The sequence below is a fragment of the Aethalodelphis obliquidens genome, unplaced genomic scaffold, assembly GCF_003676395.1.
Source record: "Aethalodelphis obliquidens isolate GAN/ISIS:26980383/991018 unplaced genomic scaffold, ASM367639v1 scaffold2, whole genome shotgun sequence".
Lineage (NCBI taxonomy): Eukaryota > Metazoa > Chordata > Mammalia > Artiodactyla > Delphinidae > Aethalodelphis > Aethalodelphis obliquidens.
The window spans coordinates 20,979,413-20,993,845 of NW_020837946.1; positions in this window are offsets into that span (position 1 = coordinate 20,979,413).

Consider the following 14,433-nt stretch of genomic DNA (forward strand, 5'->3'; position numbering starts at 1 on the left):
AACACAGGCCACTCTGTCTCTTCAAAGAAGGGATGTAGAAATTCTGGAGTTGCCACCACCCTGAGCATGCTAAGCCCACACCTGCCTAGTGAATCACGGTGACACTATTGTAAGCCCTAGTCCCTCTCGCAAAAGCCTCAAGGCTGAAGCATTATCTCATGCCATCCACAACTCCTCAAATCATTTTGGTGCACACTTGTTGCTTTTGTCTATCTAGTACACAGAGACACTCTTTCCCATGGGGAACGCATACCATGTGGTTTTGGTAGGGTTGAATCCCTAAAACCACTCCAGCTAGGGGTGGTACTGTGACCCAGGCCTGGATGGCCAAAGTATCTTATGTCTCTGTCCACAGGGATTGGTTCAGAAATGGACATGTGACCAAAACCCATCCAAGTCCTCCGTGGGATTTTCCTATCAGAGCTAGTGGGAGACGCTGTTTCCTTCCACCATGGTTCCTAGCTGGGAGTCAGCGAAAATGAAAGACCTCACTTTCTGCCATGTAGAAAGCATCTATCTATCAGAATAAGGTAAAGTAGAGACATGCAAAGAAAAAAGCGGGAGAGAGATGGTGCTGATTCTCTCCCAGGTCCATGACTGAGCCAGTTTCTCGGCTAGATATCCCAGGACATCTGCCAAGGAATTCTATTTTTGCCTGCTTTAGTCTAAGCTGGGTATATGTTTCTTGCAACCAAAAGTATCCATCATGAATACAAAGATTTCCATACACCCCGTGACAGAACTTTGGGTGAAATCCATGGTGCATTGGTTAGGGGCCAAAAGCACTGGGATGGGTTGCCCCCCTTTCCTGTTGGTTTGGGGCCCAAGTTGGCACAGTGGAAGCATCTGCACCTATTATTCTCCCCTAACTATTTTCATGAATCTGTTCAAGGTTATCAATGATTAAACAGGAAGGTAATATGCACAGCCTACATGAGAAGAGTGTTCTTTTAAACTATATCTTTTCAATTCTTTTCTCTCCTTTTTTGCGGTACACGGGCCTCTCACTGCTGTGGCCTCTCCCATTGTGGAGCACAGGCTCCGGACGCGCAGGCTCAGCGGCCGTGGCTCACGGGCCCAGCCACTCCGTGGCATGTGGGATCTTCCCGGACCGGGGCATGAACCCGTGTCTCTTGCATCGGCAGGCAAACTCTCAACCACTGTGCCACCAGGGAAGCCCCTCAATTTTTTTCTTAAGATTGCATCAGGGGTGACAGTGACAGGACCTAAAATGACAAGTAGACAGACCTTAATCAGAACTCTGATTTAAAGTTATAGGAATGAGCAGGATCCAGTTATGAGGTCCCAGGACAGAAGCCAGGATACCAAGGTTCAGAGCAGAAGGTAAGAGGCAAAGCTGAGAACAAGACCTTGACCCACCAGCCACAGCCAAAGGGTTTCCCGTTCTCCCTAGCACTGACCGTGTAAATGGCATGGCCCCATACACATGGGCCACCTTACTGCTACTGCTATTATTCTTATTGGATTAAGTAAACCACCCTGGGTTCCTGACATTATGTATGGGGACCTATGGAAGCAGCCACAAGTCCTCTGGGGGCAAGTCACTTGCTTTTCTGGTCTCTGGATAATCAGTTTTCCTCTCAGGATCTTTGTAATATCAGAAGTAATGCATATAAAGTAGGCAGTGAATAAATTACTTCTGTTATCATTTTATTGGTCAACAGAGTAATAAGAAAGTTATACCATTACCATAGCATATAAAAAGCAAGGTTAAGTGAAAGCAAAACTGGGTACCTGGCACCAATACTCTGTCTTGTCTGGTTTTCATTCAGCTGCAAGTAACAGATACCCACCCAGGAGAAGCTGAAACAGTTGAGGCTTTATTTTTCTTCTGCAATGAAACGTCCAGAATAAGTGGCTGTTGGCATCAATCCAGCTGCTCAATAATGCCACCAGTGACCCAGGCTCTGTCTTTCTGCTCAGGCATCCTTAGTCTGTTGACTTGTCACCTGTGGCTATGACCTCAGAGTCTCAAGTGGACTCTGATAGCTCAAAGCAGGAAAGAAAGAAGGGGTGACCCTGTCACATCCTTCCTTTATATCGGGAAAAACAAAAGCTTTCCCAGAACAACATTTCTTTTTTTGCTGTACGCGGGCCTCTCACTGTTGTGGCCTCTCCCGTTGCTGAGCACAGGCTCTGGACGCGCAGGCTCAGCGGCCATGGCTCACGGGCCCAGCCGCTCCGCGGCATGTGGGATCTTCCCGGACCGGGGCACGAACACGTGTCCCCTGAATTGGCAGGCGGAATCCCAACCACTGCGCCACCAGGGAAGCCCCTGAACAACATTTCTATTCCTAGATGCTTCCACGTGTATTTTTTTTTTTTTTTTTTTTTTTTGCCAGAAATGTGTCACAGAGCCACCCTTAGCTGCTGGAGGGGCTGGGAAAGTGATTATTTATCTTCTCAGTGCCTCCTGTGGAATGCACCAAGGGAAAAGGAGATGAGAAGGGATGCCGGTTAGGCCAGCGAGGGGCCCCTGCCCCAGCCTGTGTGTAGGCAGATAAATTACTGTGCTATTCTGGAGGGCCATCTCGTAGTATTCTATTAAGTGTAAAGTGCACGTATCTTTCAACCCAGGAGTTCTATTTCTTTGGAACTCTCCTAGAGCGACAGTGACAGATGTTGCCTTCTTAAAGAGCTTGGGAAATGAGGATCAGAGTGGTATCACTGTATTAATGAAGGAGATTGGAAAAAAAACCTAAATGTCTGTCAACATGGGAGTGATGACACGTGAGATACAGAAACCATGGAATACCACTGGCGTCAGAGAGAATGTCATGGACCTGGAAGGACCGACAGGGACGGATCTCAAAGTCATGTTGTTAACTAAAACACATCATCTGTAGGGCAATACACACAATGATCGTATATGTGTAGAAGAACCAAAAAAGAACCCCACCCACATTTCAATTTTAAAACACATACTCCAAAAGAATATGGAGGAATATCACCAAACTAATCAGAGCTCTTTCTCTCTGGGAGAGGGTGAAGTTGGGGAATGTGAAGAGGAAATTTCTCTCTGTTTATGTTGTTTGCATTTTAATAAGAAGAATAAACTGATGTTATATTTGTGTAGTTTAAAAGATATGGTACATATATAGAGTGGAACATTTAAGTGACTATTGAAAACAATGATTAAAATCTTTTTAGAGGGCTTCCTTGGTGGCGCAGTGGTTGAGAGTCTGCCTGCCGATGCAGGGGACATGGGTTTGTGCCCCGGTCCGGGAAGATCCCACATGCCGTGGAGCAGCTGGGCCCGTGAGCCATGGCCACTGAGCCTGCGCGTCCGGAGCCTGTGCTCCGCAACGGGAGAGGAAAAAAAAAAAAAATCTTTTTAGAAAATAGGTACCTTGTAGTTGGAGGAAGCCCTACCTCATCTTTCCTGAGAACTTTGCTTTGAAGGAGGAGCTGCCCTGCAGGGGTGTGGAGTAGAGGATTCCTGGGGCTTCCAAGGTTCTGTGTTTCTATGATAATGACAGTTTGAGAGCCAAGAAATTTACAATTGAGAGTTTACTTGCTGTTCCAGGGAGGGCAATGGCACGGAGGAGGATCTCAAGTTGGATTCTAGGAGTGGTCTCCCCCAAGTTCATTTTGGCCATGGGCCTTCAGACCAGAGGTTTTCTAGGGAAAACTCATGATGTCCCAGAGATCACGAGTTTTTGCTGCCAGCACACACTCGAGAGAAGCCTGGCTGAGAGGCACCGAGGGCCTCCTGCTGGTCCAGCTCTGCATGCACCGGAAGAGGCTGCAGGCGAAGCTGGCCAGCACAGAGCCAGCGTCATCCAGGTTGCAGGCAGCTGGTTCTTTCGCCGTCTCCCTCCTACTCCTCTTTCCCACCTTCCAAGTCCTCCCTAGGAGAGGGTTTTCAAACAGCAGCCAGAGGATGCCTTCCAACAGCAGACGATGGTGGACGGGATGTGTGATGCCAGCACGCCCCTCCCCATGCCCACTCGGGCTCCAGCCATCGGGAGCCGCTGAGCTCTGATAATAGGAGCCAGTCAGTCCTGTGCCCAGGGATGCGTCAGCTGGGCTAGTCACTGCAGGTTCCTGTTTGTCCAGCCAAATGCCTGAAGCCTCCCGAGCGCCAGTCCTGGCCTTGGAGCCTGCCAGATGTGACTGGGGAAAGTCAGTCAAGGAGATTGACAACGTGGAGAATCTGAAAACAAACAAGGTGAGGGCTGCTTTCTGGGCTGTGAGGCAGATGGAGACCCTGGGGAATCAGGCAGAGTAAACAAACAAACATCAAATAAACAAAGCTTTCTTCAGTGGCAATGACACCAACAAAAGAGAAAGTAAAACGAGCGAGCTACGTTCTTTTTGGTGTGTATTTGAATATTTTCATAATAAAATTAACAAAATAGCCCTCATCACATCACCCTTCTGTGCCCTTGTTTATGCAGTCTCTCTGGCCTGGAAGTTTCCTCCTGTCACGCTCCAGGCATAAATCGTCCAGATCCTACAGGGCCCAGTCCAAATGCTACTTTCTCTCAGAAGCCTTTTCCCTGACGCCCCCTCCTCCACCACTAGTGGGAAGCAATCGTGCCTTCTTCTGGGTTCTTATGTCCTTTTCTTGCACCATGTTGACGGCAGCTATTCCATTCTCACCTCTAAAATAGTTATACGCGTGCTAATTCCACCAACCAGCCTGAGAGTGCTTTAAAGGCGGGAATTCTGATTTGTTAACCTTTCTATCCTCAGTACCTAACGCGTGATCTAGGATGATGGGAACTAATAAATGAATAACTAGATCAATCATTCATTCATTTCATAAACATTATGGTGCATCTGAATATAACAGGCACTGTACTAGGCAGTGATGTTAACAAAACAAATAAGACAGTGAACCCATTGTCTTCATGGAGTTTACAGTCTGGGAGGCACAGGTAGCTGTACAGACAGAAAATTACAGTGAGGAGTCATTGGTGTCATCATGAAAAGTACATCCAAGGCAGAGGGAAGGATATGAAGGAGAGAGTGTTCAATTCTACCTGAGGGAAGTTAGGAAAGTCTTCACGAAAGAGGTGATGCTAACTTGGTACATTAGTTCAGGTCCATGCAAAGGGAAGACTAGACATGCAGGAGATCTGTTGGTGGAGGGAGCAGAGGAAGAGCCCTCAGACCACAGTGGCCTGACAGCTGTGGGAAAGGAGAGAAGGGTAGGAAGAGGCTCAGACTGCAGGGCAGTTACAAGAAGTGTTTTGCCAGACCAATGGGGAGTCCTTGAGCCAAAGCTGCCATTGCAGGAATCTCAGATCTTGTTGGATGGGGCTGCCTTAGTGACCCACTGTGCCCAGTTGCTGGCTGGGAGCAGCCCGCAAGAATCATGGCCTCAGCAGGAACGTGGTGGCACGTCCAACAGGACAGCAGCTGGGGGCATCATCAATTATGCTCCCCGCAGCAGGAGATAGGAGGGCACATTTTCTTGGTCTTTATGCTTAAGTAAGTATCAGCAGGCATGTAGGTGAGGGGATGTGGGAGAAGACAAAGAGGAAGATGTTCCAGGATGAGGAACATGCATAAGCAAAGCATGAAACAACGGGGCTCATTGGTGGCCTGTAATAGCTGGGCAGGAATGGAGTGTAGGCTGGGGTGTGGGAGGCATGATGCAGCAGGAGATGAGGGGCACTGGTTGCCGTGGCCCCATCCTGGGGGGTATTACATGTGAGCAGTGGGGAGCTGTGGCAGATTGGAGGCGTATTAGAGCAGATTTGGCCTTGGAAAGAGGCTCTGGTGGTCACACAGAGGAGGGCTCAGCGGGAGGCGGGCCAGACAGGAGGCCCTGGCAAGCACTGGGGAGCAACACACTGAGGACGGACGAAAGCAGCAGAGGTAGAAAAGGAGAGGAAGAGGGCGATGAATGAATGGAAGGATGGATGAACGCAGGAACGGGCGAGTGAATGCAGGTGGTCAGACGCAACCCAGCTGTGCCCTCTCAAGGACAGCTCGCTGTACCCAAAGCCCCGGATTCTGCTCCGTGAGCAGATGGAAATAAAGCAGCTACTGTAACTCTTTCCTGCTGAAGAATTTCCATTAGGTGGAAATATGCCCTGATTCATTATCAAGGGACAAGTCTCTCTCCAGGGTCCTGCTCTGCAGAAACACACTATCGCTTGCCCCCCAGCCCAGGCTCGTCTCAGGCAGGCATGAAGGCGACTCTGTGCCCAGTTGGCGCCCGGATCCCTGGGAGGCCAGGCTGTCCTTTTCCACTCCATTCATCTTCAGGGCCAGATGGTGTTTGCCTCATTGACTTTCACTGCTGATGGCATCTTGTTTGCTGGGTTTTCACAGGTTGCTTCCTTTCCTTTACTTCAATTCATTCTCCCACTTGCCCCACTTTGGCGTCCTGTGTCATGTTCATCACGATGGCAGGGAGACACCTGGAGTTCTCAGCAGGTGGACGTTTCCAGGGAGCCGGCCAAACCCAGTTCCTACGGCCCAGCGCCTACCCCCACCCGACTCTGGCTCTGCGAAAACATCGCGGTGGGAGCCCTGAGAACAGTAAACTCAGTTTTATTGAAAAACACATCTTGTTAAGCAAGAAGCCAAGGCCATCAAAGACAGCCATGACCCAAAGGATGATTTCTGGTCCAATCTACTTCCGTCTTCCCAAGCTCTCTGTTACCATCTTGCATAAGCACTAAGCCTAAAAAGCAACTTCACGACGGTCCCCATCCAGATGCCCTGCAGGGAAACCAGCAAGGACAGTCAGCTCGTCCACCTGCTCACGCCACGCCTCCTGGCCTCAGGGTCTACGCCCAAATCAAAGGCTCCATCCTTCCTTTCCAGGCAAACAACACCCTCTTTCACCTTTAAAATTCAGATTTACTTTCTGCTAGAAGGAATGTTTCCAGCAATCTCTGTTCCTTACGTCTGCAGCCTTGTCCAGTTGTGGCTACTTGTTGACTTGCTGCGGTCTGAGTCCCCTTGAACAATAGGTGTTTCTGTTCTATCTTCTTCACCTTCTCTGGTCCTCAAGAGTGAGAAGAAGCCTTGTTCCTCCTTTGGGGCCTCCAAGCATCTGGGCAATGGCTTGCTGTCAGCGTGCAGTTGAGCGATGTCAGTGTACGTGACTTGCAAGGCCCGGCTTCCAGGTCTGCTCTAGCTGTGTGGTGAGTCCTCAGGCCAGCACCTCCACTCAGTGGGAAGACCGGCTTCTGCTCACCTGTAAGCCTTATCAGGGCCTGGGGACAGTGAGTGTAACCTGTAAAGTACTCTGAGGTCCTAGGAAGAAACAGGACAGAGAGACTCACAGCCATTATCAGCAAGTGATCAACACTGGAAAAAACGTCCAGTTTTACGTTTGTCTTATGTTTTCATCACTCTCGTATACCCTGGTCCTTCTTTTTTTTTTTGGTATGCGGGCCTCTCACCGTTGCGGCCTCTCCCTCTGCGGAGCACAGGCTCCAGACGCACAGGCTCCGGACGCGCAGGCTCAGTGGCCATGGCTCACGGGCCTAGCCGCTCCGCGGCATGTGGGATCTTCCCAGACCGGGGCACGAACCCGCGTCCCCTGCATTGGCAGGCGGACTCTCAACCACTGCGCCACCAGGGAAGCCCCCCAGTCCTTCTTGTTTGGCTCCGCCACTTGCCTTCGGCCCTCCTCTCCTCAAGTATTGATGACATTATGTAACTACCTCATGTTTGGATTTAACTGACTCTAAGTGTATTGTCCACAATATTTTACTGATGAACACATGGTTCCCTGGGCCCCGACTGCACTTTGGTGGTGGTGGGAGTGGTGTGTGTGTGTGTGTAACTGAGAAACAACTCAGCAAGTGCCAACTGGCAGCCTCTCTGGATCAATAATATCAACGATTTCAGAGACTTCCAGAGGTATTGCCAACTCATTTGGCTTCTTTCAATACTATTATCACTATTACAAGGACACCCCAAGGCCCTTTTACTTAAAGACACGGCGCAATGCCCCAAATGAGAGTAATGTTGAGTGCTGTCTTCAAGGGCTGCAACCTCAATGTTAACTAGAGGGGTGGGTGCTTGGAGCTAAGCTTGACCTTAATTTTGCGGTTAAGGTTTCAGTGGGAGGGATGGCAGGGTCTCCTGAGAGCTCATTTTTCGCTAGTTAGCCACGTGACCACTTACTCTGCGTTACCCTGAGAATTTCCACCTGCCTGAACATGTCTTAAAAGAAGATATGTTTATAAAAATCTAGGGTTTCACCGGCAAAACAAGGTAGTGTTTAAGCACCTATGCCCAGGCACAGACATTTCGGTTCCACTCTTTGCTCTGTCATTTACTGGGTGTTTGTCCTTCACAAGGCCCTCCCCTCCTGGGGTCTTCATCCCCTGTTACGTGGGGTGCAGGGGCTGGAGGGTTGTCTAATGATGATTGTTAGCTGAGAGTCTGTGGTGGGCATTCAGTGTAGGGAGAGGGGATCCAGAGAGAGGGTATATGGCTCAGGCGAGAAGACAAAGGTCTGAAAAATCTATGGAAATCATTCATTCATTGTTCCATCCATTCACATTCATTCATTCAACATACATTTCTTTTTATTTTTTTAACATCTTTACTGGAGTATAATTGCTTTACAATGGTGTGTTAGTTTCTGCTGTATAACAAAGTGAATCAGTTACACATATACATATGTTCCCATATCTCCTCCCTCTTGGGTCTCCCTCCCTCCCACCCTCCCTATCCCACCCCTCTAGGTGGTCACAAAGCACCGAGCTGATCTCCCTGTGCTATGCAGCTGCTTCCCACTAGCTATCTATTTTACGTTTGGTAGTGTATATATGTCCATGCCACTCTCTCACTTTGTCACCAACATACATTTCTTGAGGGCCTGCTCTGGGTCAGGCATTATTCTAGGTTCCAACGCGGTCCAACAGAAATCTAACGTAAGCCATACATGGGATTTTAAACTTTCTAGTAGCCACATTAAAATGAGAAAATAAGTGAAATTAATTTTTCTGACATGTTTTAGTTAGCCCAACATATCCAAGGTATTACCATTACAACATGAGATCAATATATAAAGCACTAATGAGATATTGTATGTTCTTGTTTTCATCCTGAGACTTTGAAGCCCTGTGTGTGTTACTCTTCTGGTACGTCTCAAGTACTGGCTACGGAGGCTGCGACATCTGGAGACTTGGGAACAGCAGTGACAGCTAACGTTTACTGGGTTCTCATTAGGAGAGAGGCATCGTGCTAAGCATTTCCATACATTAAATAAGTCCGTCCCGTGGCACAACTGATAGGTACTGCTTTACACTTACTTCACAGAGATGAGGAAATGGAGGCCCAGAAACTATTAGTTGAACCAAACCATATGGCTGCTGAGTGGTGAGCCAAGCAACACGGTCTGTCCGACTCCGCGTACTTAGGCGTGTATGTACGATCCCATTTACTGTGTCCCTTTGGGGCGGTTGGTCCGTGTGAATCTGTTAACACCATGCGGTTACTTCTTAGTTCTCAGGGCTGTGGTGAGGGATGCAATGAAGCTGTTGTGACCTGTATGAAATGCTTGCTGTGCCCCACCCAGGACACTGAGAAAGGTCACATCCTTTAGATTCCTCCAGTTTATTTTTATTTATTTATTTATTTTTGCGGTACGCGGGCCTCTCACTGCTGTGGCCTCTCCCGTTGTGGAGCACAGGCTCCGGACGCGCAGGCTCAGCGGCCATGGCTCACGGGCCCAGCCGCTCCGCGGCATGTGGGATCTCCCTGGACCGAGGCACGAACACATGTCGCCTGCATCGGCAGGCGGACTCTCAACCACTGCGCCGCCAGGAAGCCCATATTCCTCCAGTTTAGATAAAAGCCACCCATTAAGCTAATCAGTAGGAATTCAGTGTCACCCTTTTGGGATCCTCCCTGTCCCTGGGACTTACAGAGTCCTCAAAGGGGCTCCGCAGCCACCTGCCGCTGTCCCACGCGCCACGCAGGGCCATGTAGAGTGCTGGGTCTCTCCCAACTGGAGCTGTTGGTTCGCGATGAAGTTGACCTGAGGTAACGCCACAGGACTCCGCCCTCCACAGTGCATTCCTCAAGCCACAACCCAGGGGCAGCGAGTGAACCTAAAATCTCAGACTTTGGAGCCCACATTAAAAAATCAGGATATTTCACAGAAAAATATAGAGCTTCTCTCAAAACCCCCCACAAAACCCAAGTATGATGACCATCAGTCCATATAGCCACATGGCTACTTCAGGGTGGGTTCCTTTAGGGGAGGCATTTGCTACCGTTGCCAACAGTCCTTACCATTCCCTACTGTCCCTGGCACAAAAGAAGATTAAAATTTTCATTTATCATCACACGTTTCCATTGTTTTCAACTGTGGAGACAATGATCTCTCTGTGCTCATGTCTCTACAAGACAGACCACACACAGACAGGCTGTGTGTTGTCTAAGGGCAGCAGCTTAACTCTTCCTTACCTGGCACTTTGCAGCACCTGCCCAGCTCTCAGGGTCCCTCCTTCAGTCCTACACACAGCCGTTCTCTTCTCTGGAAGCACTGCACTGGGGCAGAGTCAGGCATCCGGCCCTGTAGAACCTGCAAGCTCTAAGCTTCTTTCCAGTTCTGAAAAGCCTTTGAAACACTAAGCATTCATTCTGTTTTCCCAACAATAGGGTTTGAGCATGGGAACATGCTTCTGAGCAGGCTGAATTTAAAACCTCAGCTGTCCATCTCTCTTTTGCTAGGAGCTGGGGAAACATCAACCATGGCTCACTGGGCTGTCTTTCTCAGGAGAGCATGTAGTAAAGTGACTAACGGCCCAGATTTGGGAGCCAGACTACCTAAATCTAAACCTGGCTTTCACCACTCACTACTTACGTGAACTTGGAAATGTTACTTGGTCTCCCTAGGCCTCACCTTCCCAAATGGGAATATGTACTGAAGTATGTAGGGTGCTTGTCACAGCACCTGGCACAGCTAGTGCCATGGAAGTGATTGCTGTCATTCTGACAAAACACAAACCAAGTAAGTTCTCGGCAGGTCACCATTAAATCTGACTGGCGCATAGTAGGCAGAGGAAAACTGTTACTGTTTCCTCTCTTAGTACCATGGCCACAGAGTGCCAACTCTGGGAGAAACTTAACTTCTTTTAGAGTTTCTGATTTCACAGCAGGGACTAAGTACACTTCATCTTTGTTCTGCACCAGGAAATAATCATGATGATATGCCCCAAGGAAACAAGCCCAATAGAACAGCCCTGTTTACTCTGTTCACCGCTCAACAAAGAGGGGGATGTGTACCACGGGGCACAGCAGACACCCCGACCCTTTTCACAGGTGGGGAGGCCCAGGCCTGTTCCCAAGTGTGGACACACATGAAGATGGGCGGCCTGGCTCCAGCCTAATCAGTCCCTCTGAGTTCAGGCTACAGCAGAAGGTGTGGGTACTGGGCAAAGTGTTGTCCCCCCGCCCCATACAAACTACAGAGAGAGAAGGGAGGGATTCTGCAGAAGAAAACAAAAATGCCAACACAAAGGGCAGGATAAGCACAGCAGGGGCACAGGGTCAGCTGGACACAGGGCAGGCCGCTGTGAGTGACCCAGGCGAGCAGGTTGTAGAAGGAATTTCAGGTGGCCTGGAGACACTGAGAGAAGAGGGGTAGGACTCAGGAGACTTGGGTTCCAGGCCCCGCTATGCCGCCAACTAGGCGAGTGACCTTCGAGTCCCCTCTGCTGGTCCTCGGCCAAGGAGGGGACGGACCAGGTATTCTTACTGTCCCTTCTGGCTGTGACACTGTCTGACCACTTTCTGGCCACCCTTGTTATGTGTTCTGTCTGTCCCAGTCCTGCCGGCGGTATACTGTGACCCCCCCCAAAGCAAGAACCATGTCTATGACAAGATCCAGGCTCCTATGTCAGGTGCTGCCTAGAACCTCAGACCTCACTGGGCTCAATAAACCATTTTTTACAAAATAGCGGTAGCTTCCATGCTGGGCACCCCACACTTATGTATTCATTTATCCATTTTTCCATTAATTCAACAGCATTTATTAAACACTGGTCATGGTGTGGGTACTGGGGAGAATGAACGAGACAGCCCAGGACGTAAAATGCAGCAACTCGCCCGTAGGGCATGAGCCTGGACCTCCGAGCACTGCTGTGTCAAAGCATCCTGGTGTGCCCCTGCTTAAGGATACCTGCCATGGTGTCACCCTCACTTCACGAGTCAGGTGCAGGGGGTACCAGAGGGCCAGGCCAGCCTCCGGCATCATCTGAAGTACCATGCTATCAAGGTCCCCTCCATGTTACACCTTCCCCGTCTTGTTAAGGGCCAGTGAATGGTCTGAAACCAAAGCATTTCCAGAGACTTTCCCCAAACTGAATGTATCCTGGGCTTTGGTGTCAGGAGCGTCTATTCTTTTCCCAGAAGCCTGGACGGCCTCCCACTGATGGAGCCTGATAATAAATGAGTTCATTACCCTGGCTGCTGGGGCCCATGACAGCCCATCTGCCGGCATGTGATTAATTAAAACTTTGACTGGCAATGGAGGTGCCATCTCGGGGCTGGAAGGCAGTTAATTGGAGCATCTTCCAGCCCATCATTTCTGATGGATCCTACAGAGACCGACGCCAGAGACAGAGAGCAGGGTCTTCGTGGGCTGGTCCCTTTGCCTTTCTCTCCTCTGTGTTCCCTGCAGAGTCTCCTTCCCTGTGAAGCCCAGTCTAATTAAGCAGAGGAAGCATGATGAACCAGATCCTCAAATACCCCAAGTGGGGTTATCCCCTAAGTCAGATTTCCTTACAGAAGGGTTTTGCTACTCCTCCCAGGAGCAGGGAGTGTTGGGGTTTGAGTTTCCCCCTCTCTTTTCTTGACCCCTGTGCTCAGGCACAGTGAACTCCCCCCACTTCCGTCTCCACGTGGAGATGGTTTCATCACTCCCTCCCTCTCTTTGTCCTGCCAGCTGTGTATGAAGCCAGGCTGCTAGGAAAGGCCTCAGGCCCAAGCAGAGCTCTTCCTCCTCTGGACAGCTTGTCACATGAGACTCGCATACTATCAGGAAAGAAGAATGAAGAATGAAGACCCAGATGTCCTGGAATCAGGTATGACCTGGAATTAACCCATGTGTATACTTGGTTGCTTCTAGCAGGTGTTTGTGATTCTGGTACTGATGGCGAGATGGCTGGGAGACGAGTTGGGGGTGGGTGTCAGGCTGAGTACCTAACAAGTATGGCTAAGAGAGAGGACGGGCAGGAAATTGGGGTCACCTGGTGGGACGCTGACTCAGTTGGCTTAAGAGTTCAATTTCTGCTTTCCCCACACATTCACCATGGGACTGTAGGGAAAAGTCCCCACCTCTCTGCGTCTGTTTCTTTTACAGGCCCATTTGGAGATTCGTACTTGACTTATTGTATGGAAATGTGACAACAATCAGGAAAATTTCCTGTGATAAAAGGTTTGAACTCAAAGCCCCAGTGCCTGCTCCCTGAGCATGTGGACAGGCCGTCTTGGATGTCTGTTTATTGACGTGTCTAGAACAGTGCCTGGCACACGGTAAGTCCTCCATAAATGCTCGTGGAAAATATGAGTGAAAATAGACTAAGAAGTGTCCTTCAAGCCTTCACATAGTCCAGTGTTTTTGAACTTTTTAAAGTCATGGAACCCTCTGATGAAACAGTATCTTACAGAGACTCCCAGTAAGGAACACAGAGAAGGAGCCGCTCTGGTTCAAGTGTGTATGAACAGAGCCAGGAAGCCCTCACCTGCCCACACTCCGAATTTACAAATAAGGAAACTGCAGACGTGTGGAGCCAGCCCCAGCCCAGGGGCCCCCCTCCCAGCCCAGTGCTCTCCCCGCCGCTACCCCGCCAGGCCACCGCCCAAGTCTTCTCCACCAGACCAGCCCTACCTTTGTCTGTCATACATGTTAAGCTTCTGTACAGGCTTTCATCTGAGGAAAGGGTTCTAATGTTTAAAACACAAATAAGCAAATAAAAACCATTGTTGGGGGAATGGAAGAAGGGAGTATTAACTGAGGCAGAGGCTGGCGCTGGGGGAGAGTCAGCTTCCTTTTATCGGATGACCCTAAAGAAGTCAGAACAGAAGAGGCAGGGACGAGACGTGAACATTCTTCCCTGTGCTTCTTCGGGGGATTATTGTTTCGTTCTGTGCAGTAGGGAGGATACTTTTGCTTACTGACTAGGATTTGATTTGGGAGGAGAAAAGGCAGAAAAGAGAAAGGGGAGAGGTGAGGAGGGAAAGAGACAAAGAAGAATCCCTACTTTGTCCCTGGTAGACCTGAGATGCATCGAGACCAAATGCCTCCAAGCCAAACGGGAAGGAGTGACCAGACAGCCTTTCTGCCAGTGTCCCTAGCCCATGTCTAGAGCGAAATACTGCCAAGAGGAAGAGGGAGGCACCAGGAGATGGTGCCAAACTTGGCCACATGTGGAATCAGTGAGGGATCTTTAAACACTAGCGATGCCTGGTGCCTGCATT